The following is an 11782-nucleotide window of genomic DNA, read 5'->3' as shown; positions in this document are numbered from 1 at the left end:
GAGGAGGCTTCCTGATCCTGACTGGATAGCGCCTTTCTCGAGTATCCTGTTCTTGCGGCGGAGTTGATTCTGGCTCATTGTCATTGGTTGGTTCGTCAGCTTCCAATACCACTGCTTCTGAGGTAGACGCAATCTGTACTTCAGGTTGATTACCAGGTGCACCTGCTCGTGGTATGGGTTTGGCTTGTTCCTGTGACTCTAGAATCTGGTCAGCATGGCATCTCACGATGCTCTCTCCAATGTCCACTGTGTACATTAGTGGTCCCTGCTGTGTGCATATCGTTCCTGGCTGCCATTTTTCTGTTCGGTAGTCGCGGGCCAAGACTGGTTGCCCTATCTTGAAGCTCCTGGTTGGCTTCTCATTTATGTGCTGGAATTGCTTATCCTCAACATCTCGTCTTATGTTTGGTTTGAGCAAATCCAGGCGACATCTTAGCCTTCGGTTGAAGAACATTATGGCTGGAGCTTGGTTGGTGACTGCATGTGTCGCATTCCGGTAAGCAAACAAGAAATTATCCACCTTGTGTTGTAGTGGTATGTCATCATTATGCATTGCCTTTATGGCCTTTTTAAAGGTCTGAACAAACCTCTCAGCCAATCCATTTGTGGCTGGATGATATGGGGCAGATGTGTAATGCTTCACCCCATTATTCCTCAGAAACCTCCGGAAATCCTCTGACACAAACTGTGGCCCATTGTCGGAGCAAATCTGTTCTGGCAAGCCATTCCTGGCGACGATGGTCCGTAGGACTGCAATAGTTTTCTCCGTGGTGGTGGAGGACATTTTGATGACCTCTGGCCATTTCGAATGGGCGTCCACAGAGATTAGAAACATTGAGTCCATAAATGGACCAGCAAAATCAATGTGCACCCGTTGCCATGGAGATGAGGGCCACTCCCATGGATGTAGCGGGGCCTGTGGTGGAGCGTTTTGGACCTTCTGGCATCCTATGCATCTCTTGGTCATATCCTCGATTTCTTTATTGATTCCTGGCCACCACACAAACGCCCTGGCTAGGCTCTTCATTTTTACCCCTCCCAGATGACCCTCATGAAGCTCATTGAGCACTCTATCTCTCAACTTGGGTGGAATTACCACTCGGGATCCACACATCAAGGTCCCCCGGCACACTGACAGCTGTTCTCTCCTTGGCGAGAATGCTGGCAACAGTGAGTCGCCATGTGCTGGCCATCCCTTCACCGTCAAATCATAGACCCGAGAGTGTGTCGGGTCATTTCGGGTTTCCTTCTCTATACTTGAGTTTGTAACAGGTAGACATTCGACTATGGTCGCATGGAATATCTCAACAGGGTCCACTGCAGGTGCTTCCTCTACCGTAGGCAACGGTAGGCGCGACAGCCCATCAGCGTTTCCATGCTGTTTCGTACCTTGTACTCTATGTCGTGCTGATGTGCCCCTAGGAAAAGTGACCATCTTTGCAGCCGTTGCGCCGTCATCACCGGAACGCCCTTCTTTGGGTTAAAAATGGAGACCAGGGGCTGATGATCAGTCAGTAGGGTGAATTTCTGCCCGTGCAGATAGTGATTGAACTTCTTCACCCCCCACACCAGGCTGAGGGCCTCCCTGTCAATCTGGGCGTAGTTACGCTCGGCTGAGGTTAATGAGCACGACGCAAAGGCTATTGGCCTCTCTGAACTGTCAGGGAATTTGTGTGACAGCACCGCTCTGATGCCGTAGGGAGACGCATCACATGCTAACCGTATCGGTAGTGTTGGATTGTAGTGGGCCAATACTTCTTTTGAAGTGATTTGGCATTTACATTTCTGAAAGGCATGCTTACACTCATCACTCCATTTCCATGTTACTCCCGTTTGCAGTAGGGCGTTCAGTGGGTGCAGAATTGTAGATAAATTCGGCAAGAACTTATGGTAGTAGTTCACCAACCTGAGGAACAACCTCAGTTGCGACACATTTTCCGGTGCTGGAGCCTTGACTACAGCCTCAATCTTGTCCGGCGACTTATGCAACCCTTCCTCATCAATCATGTGGCCACAATACGAGATTTGTCTCCTGAAGAACTCGCATTTGGGGCGGTTGGCTCGTAGCCCATATTCCTGTAATCTCGTGAGCACCTGCTCCAGGTTGGCAAGGTGTTCACTGTCATTTTCGCCCGTAACCAGGATGTCGTCCAAATAACACTGGGTCCCCGGGATCCCTCGCAGGACTTGTTCCATCGCCTTCTGCCAAATAGCCGGGGCTGATGCTACCCCGAATACCAGTCGATTGTACTGGTAAAGGCCTTTGTGAGTGTATATCGTGAGGTATTTCCTAGACGCTTCTTCCACCTCCAGTTGTAGATACGCTTGGGCCAGATCAATCTTTGTAAAGCGTTTCCCTCCAGATAGTGAGGCGAAAATATCTTCTATCCGTGGAAGTGGATATTGTACTGTGTGCAGGACTGGGTTCACAGTTACCTTGAAGTCCCCACAGATGCGAACCTTCTTCGGTTCCCCAGGCGTGCTGCTCAATGATTTCTTCATTACAGGAACGATGGGTGTGGCCCACTCGCTCCAGTCCACCTTGGACAGCACACCCAAACGCTCCAGACTCTCCAGCTCTGCTTAAACGGCTGGGCGGATCGCGTACGGTACCGGTCTGGCCTTAAAAAATTTTGGGTTTGCGTTATCTTCGATTTTTATCGTTGCCGTTACTCCTTTTAGAGTCCCAAGTCCTTGTTGGAACACCTCTTTCACGTCAGTTAGAATTTTTGACAGTCATCCAGGTGTGACATCATCATCCTTTTTATCAGTCACAGTTAGCGCCTGAATGGAATGCCAATCCAATTGTATTTTTTGGATCCATTCACGTCCCAATAATGGTGGTCCTCTATCTGGTAGTATATATTGATACAGCTTCTGTGTTTCCTTGCCGTTGTATTCAACTGGCACCCTTATTTTTCCTCTGAGGTAGACTTTTTGCCCCGTGTATGTCTTCAATACAATGGACGTGTCCTTCAAGGGTATGTGTGAGAATAGCCGCTCATAGTCTCATCGATTCATGACAGTTAGGGCTGATCCTGTGTCCAATTCCATCTTTACTGGGGACCCTGCTATCATGTGGGTGACCCAAATGGTTTGGTGATCCTCCTTTGCGATCACGTTGTGTAACTTTAGACAACTTAGTCTCCTGCTCCCAGAGTCCTTATCACTCTCCTGATCTTCCGAACTACTGTCTGTCAATTTCTTTACTTTCTTGTACTTTTCCTTAGTAGTTCTTGTAGTGTTGGTTTTCTTTCCCGACCTGCAGACTCTTGCTCTGTGTCCCATTTTCCCACATTGCCTGCATACTTTGTCCTTAAACCAGCAGTCCTTCTGGTCATGGGTTGTTCTGCCGCAGCGATAGCACTTTTCTGCTCCATACGCCATTTCGTTAGCGCTGTATTCTTGTGGTTTCTGTTGTATTTCCGCAGCTCCCCGTGCTGCTGCTTCGTAGGATACTACCACGCTGAAAGCCTGTTCTAGCGTCAGGTCCTTTTCCGAAAGTAGCCGTTTCTGGGTTCCTTCACTCTGGAGCCCGCAGACAAACTTATCCCATAAGGTGTCTGCCAGTCCTGCTCCGAACTGGCAGTGCTTCGATAACTTGCGTAGTTCCGTAAGATAGTCAGCATTGCTCTCATCTTTGTGCTGGTTTCCTTTATGGAACTTGAATCTTTCTGCTACCAGCAGCGGTGTAGGGTTTAGGTGTTCCTGTAAGATATTAACAATCTCTTCAAAACTTTCCTCCATTGGTTTAGCTGGGGTAATTAAATTCCGCAATAAGCCGTACGTTCTCGCGCCCATCAAATTTAATAATACCGACGCCTTCTTTCCATCGGCCACCTCATTTGCCTCGCAGTACACTTCAATTCTTTTCACATACGTGGTCCAGTCTTCTACCTCATTGTCGAAAGCAGTGATACTGCCACTCTTCGGCATCTTGAGTGATTTAAAATGGCGCTTCCCGTGCTTTTTCTTCTTCCCCAATGGAATAAAATGGCGCCTCCCGCGCTTTTCCTTCTTCCCCTTGCTGCCACGCTGCTCCTAGCATTCTACAGGGTAATGGCGGCGACCCGCGGCTTCGGCGCGTATCACTTTTCCTTCCCCTCATTCTATCCTCTCCACACTGCCCGGTTCTTGAGCACCAACCGCGCCCTGTGCGCTCCACCCTCTCTCTCTCTCTTCCTCTCGACGACGCTGCACGGCCCCTTTGCAGAGCTGCTCGATCGAGCCCGAGCCCGCCGCAGTCCGGAAGGGTCAGCGCACTACCTGCTACCAGCACGACTTGCTGGAACACCTCGACTGGGGAGCCAGGCCCAGCTCTCCACAGCCTCCCCTGCAACTCTCCGATGGATCCCTGGGCGGTTGCCCGCGGTCGACGCCCGCCGTTCTGACTTCGACCTCCAAGAAGCCTCTCTTCAGGGAAAAGATCCCCGTGAGGTGATGCAGTACTGCAGGTGAGTTCGAACCTGCCCGTCGCCAATGTAGTGTCCGGGTATCAATAATACTCGGACTGCAGGAGAACAATAAAACAGGTATTTACTGAACAGAGGGGAACTCAAGACTGAAATACAGAAGCCTGCTATGGCTTTATATACAGGGGTGGTCACTGCCGGTACTGCAGTATAGAATCAGTTCTTCTCTTAAAGGTACATACACAACACCACGTACCTGTTGGTCCGGGAGATACGGTGATTCGTGATCCTGGACCTCGTCGGGTACATGCAGGCAGAGGCCCACGTATCCCGGTGTGCAGGCGGTTCACAAGTGTCCCTGAATCACGTGGGCCGGCCCAACCAATAAAAGAAGGGAATCCCCATTCATGCTTATGGGGGTTCTGTATGTACGGAAACTCCATTAGCATGAATGGGAATACCCCAAAAAATCCATCTACACAGCAAATTAAAAAAAAGTTACATATTTAAAACGAATTAAAATGCCATTTAATTAAATATTTAAAACAAAATTTAAATTTTTTGAAAAATAAATTTAAGGGGGAAAAATTCGGTGGCGCCCCCTTTTGGGCGCTAAATTCGCCGGGGCACTACTTTTAGCACCTCAAAAAAGTTAGCGCCCCTGCGCCGTAAATTCAGTAGTAGCACCCCAAGCAGGAGATGGGGCACTACTGGAAGCGCTCCCCCTCCTTTCTGGGGTGCTCCCACTGAATATCGCGGCGCTTCATGCAACAGCGCCACATGCATTGGCACGCAGCGCCATGGTATTACAGGCCTCCCTCCCCTGATCAAAGAGGTGGGGCCTAGCGCAGCGCACACTGGGGCCCTGCTAGACCACCGGGGAGTGGGGTGCCGGAAAGACAAGAAGGGTGCCAGGCTGAGCGATCGCGGCCGGCACCCCGCATAAAAATACGGAAGGGGGCAGGTGCTGGCAGGCAGCCAAAAAAAATGGCCACCCAGCACCTGCCCTTTCATTTTCGCCGCTGTGGTCACAAAATTGCCAACCTGACCCTATCGCCAGCGGTAGGTCAGGGGGCGCGACCAAAGTTTGCGGCCGGGGTGCAAGCGGGGCGCTGCTCACGGCGATGATGTCATCGCTGGAGGCGCAGCACCGCGGGGCACTACCACCGCTGCTAACCTCCTGTTGAATTTCGGGAGAGGCGTTAGCAGCGCCGTGCCAAGCGGTAAGCAGAGGCTCTCCGCCCTCGGATGCCGTTTTCCCGGGGATGAGTGCGATCTGTTAAAAAGATTCTTTACAATTTGCAAGTTCCGAGTTTTCACACGCAATGCACAGGCGCGAAAACCTGGAACTTGCAAATTGTCAAGAAGCGTACACACCACATACACACCCATAGGGGCCACAAATTACAGGCCAATATGTGACAAAGGCTTAAGAAATACTAATGTAAGATTTCTTATTATCAAAATTACAAAAGTTACAGTAAACTTCTTGAACACATCTTTGAAAAAGAGAAACACATCCTTCCCAAAGCACCCAAGCAAGAGAGGGGAGCGGTAATGGCCCAGAAATACGGGTTGGGGGCTTCCCGCGGGTGTAAGCCCCCGATCTGCACTTACTTTCGCGCTGGCCGTTGAGCTCTGGGCCCCCGTGGAATTCCGATCCGGGGCCTGGTCCAGCTGCCGGCGCGCAGTGCTTGCGTATCCCAGGGGTGCAGTTAGTTCGATGCGTCCCCTGGGATCACGTGGGCCATGGGGAGCCAATCGGAGCAGGGAATGCTCCATTCATAAGTTTGACAGGAAGTGCTGTCAAGACTTATAAATACTACGGCCCCAAAATAGCACTAAATTTTCAAATAAATTTTTTAAAAATCACATTTTTTAAATAAACTATAAATTACATGAAATAACTATTTTAAACAATAATTTAAATTTTATTAAAAAAAAAAATATTTTCTAATGGGGCTAAAAATAAACCTACCTTGCTTTAAAGTATTTAAAAATAATAAACCTCTGGAAAAAATATTTTTATTTTTATTAATTCACCACTTACCTTGTAAAAAGCAGGCCTTATGCCTGCTTTTTACATTTCTAACTTCTGCAGGCTTACCCTCGCGGGAAAACCTGTAAAATAAAACGAAGTTCGATGCGCACACGCAGCCTCTCCCGCGCACGCGTTCGACCTCTGAACCCCTTCGTTCAGAGGAATGGAAGTGCCGGTTTCCCGCGCATGTGCAGCGCATGCAGGAAACCAGCACTTCCATTGGGCCTACGGGTGAGTACCCCGTGCGTACTCACCCGTGGAGACCCGAATTTCTGCCCCATTGTGGCAATTTCCAACATTGAAGCAACAAGGTAGAATGAATGGCATGTAACACTTCACTCCCAACTCCTACCTCCCATCATCATGTTCAAAAATCAGGGTGAACTGCATGGCAATGTTGTGACTGGAAGATTAAGAAAGAAAGGAGATACACTAATTTTGCTCTTACCCCCTTATCCAAAAGTGATGGATCTGCATATTAAAATGATTCTGCTTAGTCAGGCAGAATTAAATCTGTATAATTGTGACCTTTTAGATATCCACAAGTTAATTAAGCTGGAGTTGTCTTACAAACACAGCAGCATCATTAGTCCGTCTAAATTATACTGAAGCTACAATGTACTCTTAATTGGCATCAGCTATGTTTTATTAAAAAAACATTTTTAATCATCGCCAGGGGTCCTTCAGAATCACTCAGATGGAACCAGATTTTCCTGCAAGCTGTTAGGATCAGTTTTAACTAAAGGAATAAAACTCATAAGTTATGGATGTGACACAATAGCTGTACTTTCTTCCAAAAGTGTCAGATGTGTTTTTCTTTTTCAGCTGTGGCTCAGTTGGTAGCACCCTCACCTCTGAGTCAGAAGGTTGTGGGTTCAAGTCCCACTCCAGGGACTTGAGCACATAAAGCTTGGCTGACACTCCAGTGCAGTGCTGAGGGAGTGCTGCACTGTTAGAGGTGCCGTCTTTCAGATGAGACATTAAACTGAGGCCCTGTCTGCTCTCTCAGGTGGAAGTAAATGATCCTATGGCACTATTTCAAAGAGCAGGGGAGTTATCCCCGGTGTCCTGGCCAATATTTATCCCTCAACCAACATAACAAAAACAGATTATTTGGTCATTATCACATTGCTGTTTGTGGGACCTTGCTGAGCACAAATTGGCTGCTGCGTTTCCCACATTACAACAGTGAGTCCACTTCAAAAATACTTCATTGGCTGTAAAGTGCTTTGAGACGTCTGGTGGTCGTGAAAGGTGCTATATAAATGCAAGTCTTTTTTTCTTTCTTTCAATATAACCTCCTGAAATCAGGTGTTGTATTGGCAGAAAATGCAATACAATAGGGTGGGGCAACTAATCCCCTCACTGCTCCCCCTGCCACCCCACCGCCCCAACACTGTCAGCCTTAATTTCCCTCCATCCCTTAAAGCAAGGAGTAGGCTTGCTGCCCTTAAACTTTATGTAAATGGCAGAAGGGAACCTGTCCAATATCCCCTTCCTTCTGCTAATGCTACTACGACTGCAGGAGAGGGGTGTTGGGACAGAAGTAGAAAGCCTACTGGTGCCTACTGGTGCAACTTTTGGAGGGAGAAGACTCCGCCCTGGATAACTCTCTCTTTCATCTAACTCCTCGGCTCAGCCTGAGGCCTCAGTAGAAATTCTTCCTCATCTCCTCATTTCTGCCCCCTTTAAATAGACTTCTGTGTTCCAGCAGACTGAGTCCCAAGAACCTGTGGAAATATTTTTTAATGTTTTTTTATAATATAGTTGATGCTGATTACAAGTGCTTCAGTATAGTGTAAATGGGCTAACGGCAGTGCTGTGTTTATAAGACAACCCCACCTTAATTACAATTGTGGATAAGCTAAAAGATCAGAATTATACTGATTTCTTTCTGTCTGACAAAGCAAAATCAGTTTAATAGTTTGGGGTCAGATCGGGCTTAGGGCAGCGGATGAAAGATCTCCCTCAGCCTCCTCTGTTGGTAAAGCCGTCCGAGAGGAAAATCTAGGTCAATTACTCCACATCTGCATCCATTGTGGGTTCAAGAACCACTCCAGAGACTTGAGTGCATAATCTAGACTGGCTCTTCAGTGCAGTAGTGAGAGAGTGCTGTACTGTCGGAGGTGCTGTATTTCGGATACCAACACCACCAACAATAGATTGTCTGGTGATTATCACATTGTTGTTTGTGGGACCTTGTTGTACACAAATTGTCTGCCACATTTCCTACATCACAATGGTGACTACACTTCAAAAGTACTTCTTTGGCTGTAAAGCGTGTCCTGAGGTCACTAAAGGTGCTATGTAAATGCAAGTTCTTTCTTTTCTTTCTTTCCATTGTGTTTTCCTGTCCTGGGCGCACAGACATATTTTTCCTTCCATTAAAGTGAATGGAGATGGGGAAATTGCTGGCTGGCAATTGCAAAAACAGACACCACCACCCATTGACTCAAATTTCCAGCTCCTCATTTACATATTAGAAAACACAATGCAAATTATCTCATTAGGATGTTCAAGCACCTGCTAACATATCACAAATTGAGCAACCCATGTCCATATTTCATTCTTTATTTAAGGGATAAGTGAGTGAGCTGCATGATTCAAAAGGGAGCTGGGTGAGTTCCAGAGCGTGGTAGGTGGGTATTGGCGGATGTATCTCCCAGTCACCATGGTCTCCTATTTGATTGCCTTTGGGATCAGAGAGGAAGTTCCAGGGGTTATTTTCTAAATTGGCCTATGGTTTTCTTTGTCTCTTCCAGGAAATTATGTGATTGGTTAGCAGAGATAGTGGATGGGGGTCATGGGGGTAGATTTTGACCTTTGGTGCAGTCGACAGGCAGAGTGTGCTGGTCAACCGCCCATTCTGGCAGCGAAGAGACCCTTTGATTTTGAGGCTCTGGCTTCATTTGAATTCTCCAGGCGAGCTGCAGGGCACCAAACAGACAACCCAATGCAGCTCACAAGATTGCTAAGTGGAAATCAGGCCGGAACTGCTGCGAGCAAGGTAAGTTACGGAGGAAGGGCGGTCGCGATTGCAGAGGGTGGGGTTCTGGGGTGGCTACGGTCCAGATTATTTTTGGGGGGTCTGGGGGAGCACACCTGCTCATTCAGAGCTCACAAAACTGATCCAAGACTTACCTCTTTTATTCCATCGCCCAATGGAGCCTGCACTGCCTAGGCGCCGACTAATACATAATAGGACCCCGATTTCAATATTAAAAAGGGCCTATTGCCTAAAACAAGCGGGTGCTTTGCACACTCAGTGGTAGGCCCCTTTCAAAATGGTGCCAACCGCATCGCTGGTGTTAATGGGCCGGTAAGGCTACTGACCCCATTTTGACACCAGTAGCGCCCCGTTAACATTAGGCGAGGGAACTCAAAATCGACCCCAGGATGTGCAGACAGCACGACAGCATAGAATAGGTTCAATGGACCAGTTGATCTTTTCCTAAACCTTGTTTTTTGTATGTTTGTATGTTAGCATACAAAAAAATTATGGGGGTTAAATTGAATAACCCCCGAAAACGGGCATGGGGATGCGAGTAACCTATGCTCGTTCATTGCGCTGCAAGCAGCATGCTATATTGGTGCTGCCTGTTGCTTCACATGATTGCTCTATGCAGCCACTGCTATCCAACCATGACAGCCACATCAGCTAAATATATTCCAGGACACTCACTGACACACTTCGCTCTTTCTTGCAGGAGAAGGTGCATAACAGGAAGTAGCAAGAAAGGAATGGAAGAGAACAAGCGTACCTGCATGTTTTAACGCCCATGGAGGAGACAGTGCTGCCATCATGGGAAGGGGCATTGCTGAGACCGTGGCCACTGGTAGCGCTGGAGGGATCGATGATGAGGGACTCTGCATTCCTAATCCTCCTTCTCTCATCTCACTTCTCCCTTGTCCCTCAATCTCTTCTGACTCACAAGCTGCAGATGATGTAGGCACGAACTTCTTACTTTCTCCTCTCCCTTAATCACAGCCCAACCCTTGTCTCTTTTTCATTTCACATACCCAAGAACTGGAACCTTTCCAGTCAGAGGAGGAGGAGTAAGAAGACAGTGAAGATGAACAGATACCATCACTCGATCTTACACTCACAGCCACCAGCTCAGAGTCTGACACGGTGTATATTTTAGAGGGTAGGATAGAGGAGGGATCGGCATGAAATCAGACATCAGGCACAAGTGCACAGGAGCCAGGGTGGAGGGAAAGGATAGCGAAGGTGCCAGCTCGCAGGAGGCCGACGTTGCACACTACTTCTGCTGCAGAGGACTCAGATGAGGACTTTGATGGCCCAGGCTACAGAAGAAGACTGATGGGTGTACATAATCAAATGCTTGGTGCACTGGAAAGCCTGCAAGAAAGTCTGTGCACAATGTCAATGTGCACAGAGGAGTCCAGCACCAACTTGGCACAGGACTTTGTGCAGAGCTTGGAGCCCATCCTTTCCAACGTGGAACGGGTGATCATCTCCATCAGCACACCTGTGGAACCCACCATGATGCAGCATCTGATGGCTGATGTCAAAGCTTCCATTGCATCACAAACAGCTTTCATCAAAGGTCTAAGTGTTGCAGTGGAAGTTCAGACTGCTGCCTTGCAAGCTCAGACTGCTGCCATTGTGGCTCTAGGTACTACTGTTCAAAGGGGCATCCAAGGCGTCAGAGCAGTCCATCAATCTGTGCTCCAACAAATCAGCAGAATTGTTGAGGCGCCACCTCGGGAGAATGGCAGTGGCTCCATGGAACAGGAATCTGCTGTCCATTCTCAGGATAACAGCATTCTTGCTCCCACCCCTGCTACACCACCAGTGCCCTTGCAGTTGCCGGTCAGCTTTTCTGATTGGCTCAGATGACCACTATTCCCACTGTTCCCTCATAATGACCAGGTTGTGCAGTGTGCAGCATGCTACCATAAATCTTGATACAAACTCAGCTGAGTACTGCAGGACTCCTCCAGAGCAATCCAAGCAGCAGGAGCATTGCTTGAGGTCACCAATGGTGTGCTCTAAGGTTCCTTGTGGCAGCATGGTTCTAATTGTAGGCTTCCTGTGTACTTGTGTGTGGGTTCCTGATCGGAGTCATGAACATTTGACTTGCCGTGGTGGGTCAAATACAGGTGGAAAAGAGGACTGAAAGGATCGTGACTGCTGCCAGGATAATGAGAATTTATCTGCATGATGAGTTGTACGTTGAGGGAGAGGAATCCCTTTCGGTTGATGAAAATGGTAGAGTTCACATGATGAGCTCACAAGGCAATGTGCGCGCAGTCTATGGCAACCTATGCCATGAGGAAGCCTGCAATCCAGCCATATCCAGTC

At 48.2% G+C, this 11782-nt stretch overlaps 1 pseudogene; it reads left to right on the top strand.

Annotated features, from left to right (window-relative positions):
* Positions 1 to 9256: 9256 nt before the first annotated feature.
* Positions 9257 to 11317, top strand: LOC147124357 (uncharacterized; annotated as a pseudogene).
* Positions 11318 to 11782: the final 465 nt, after the last annotated feature.

Source organism: Somniosus microcephalus, chromosome 1 (genome assembly GCF_052327205.1).
Source record: "Somniosus microcephalus isolate GS21.2 chromosome 1, FLI_Smic_1.0, whole genome shotgun sequence".
In the NCBI taxonomy this organism is placed as follows: domain Eukaryota; kingdom Metazoa; phylum Chordata; class Chondrichthyes; order Squaliformes; family Somniosidae; genus Somniosus; species Somniosus microcephalus.
Note: the sequence above shows the minus strand (reverse complement) of the source record. Positions and strands in the feature narration are given on the sequence as shown.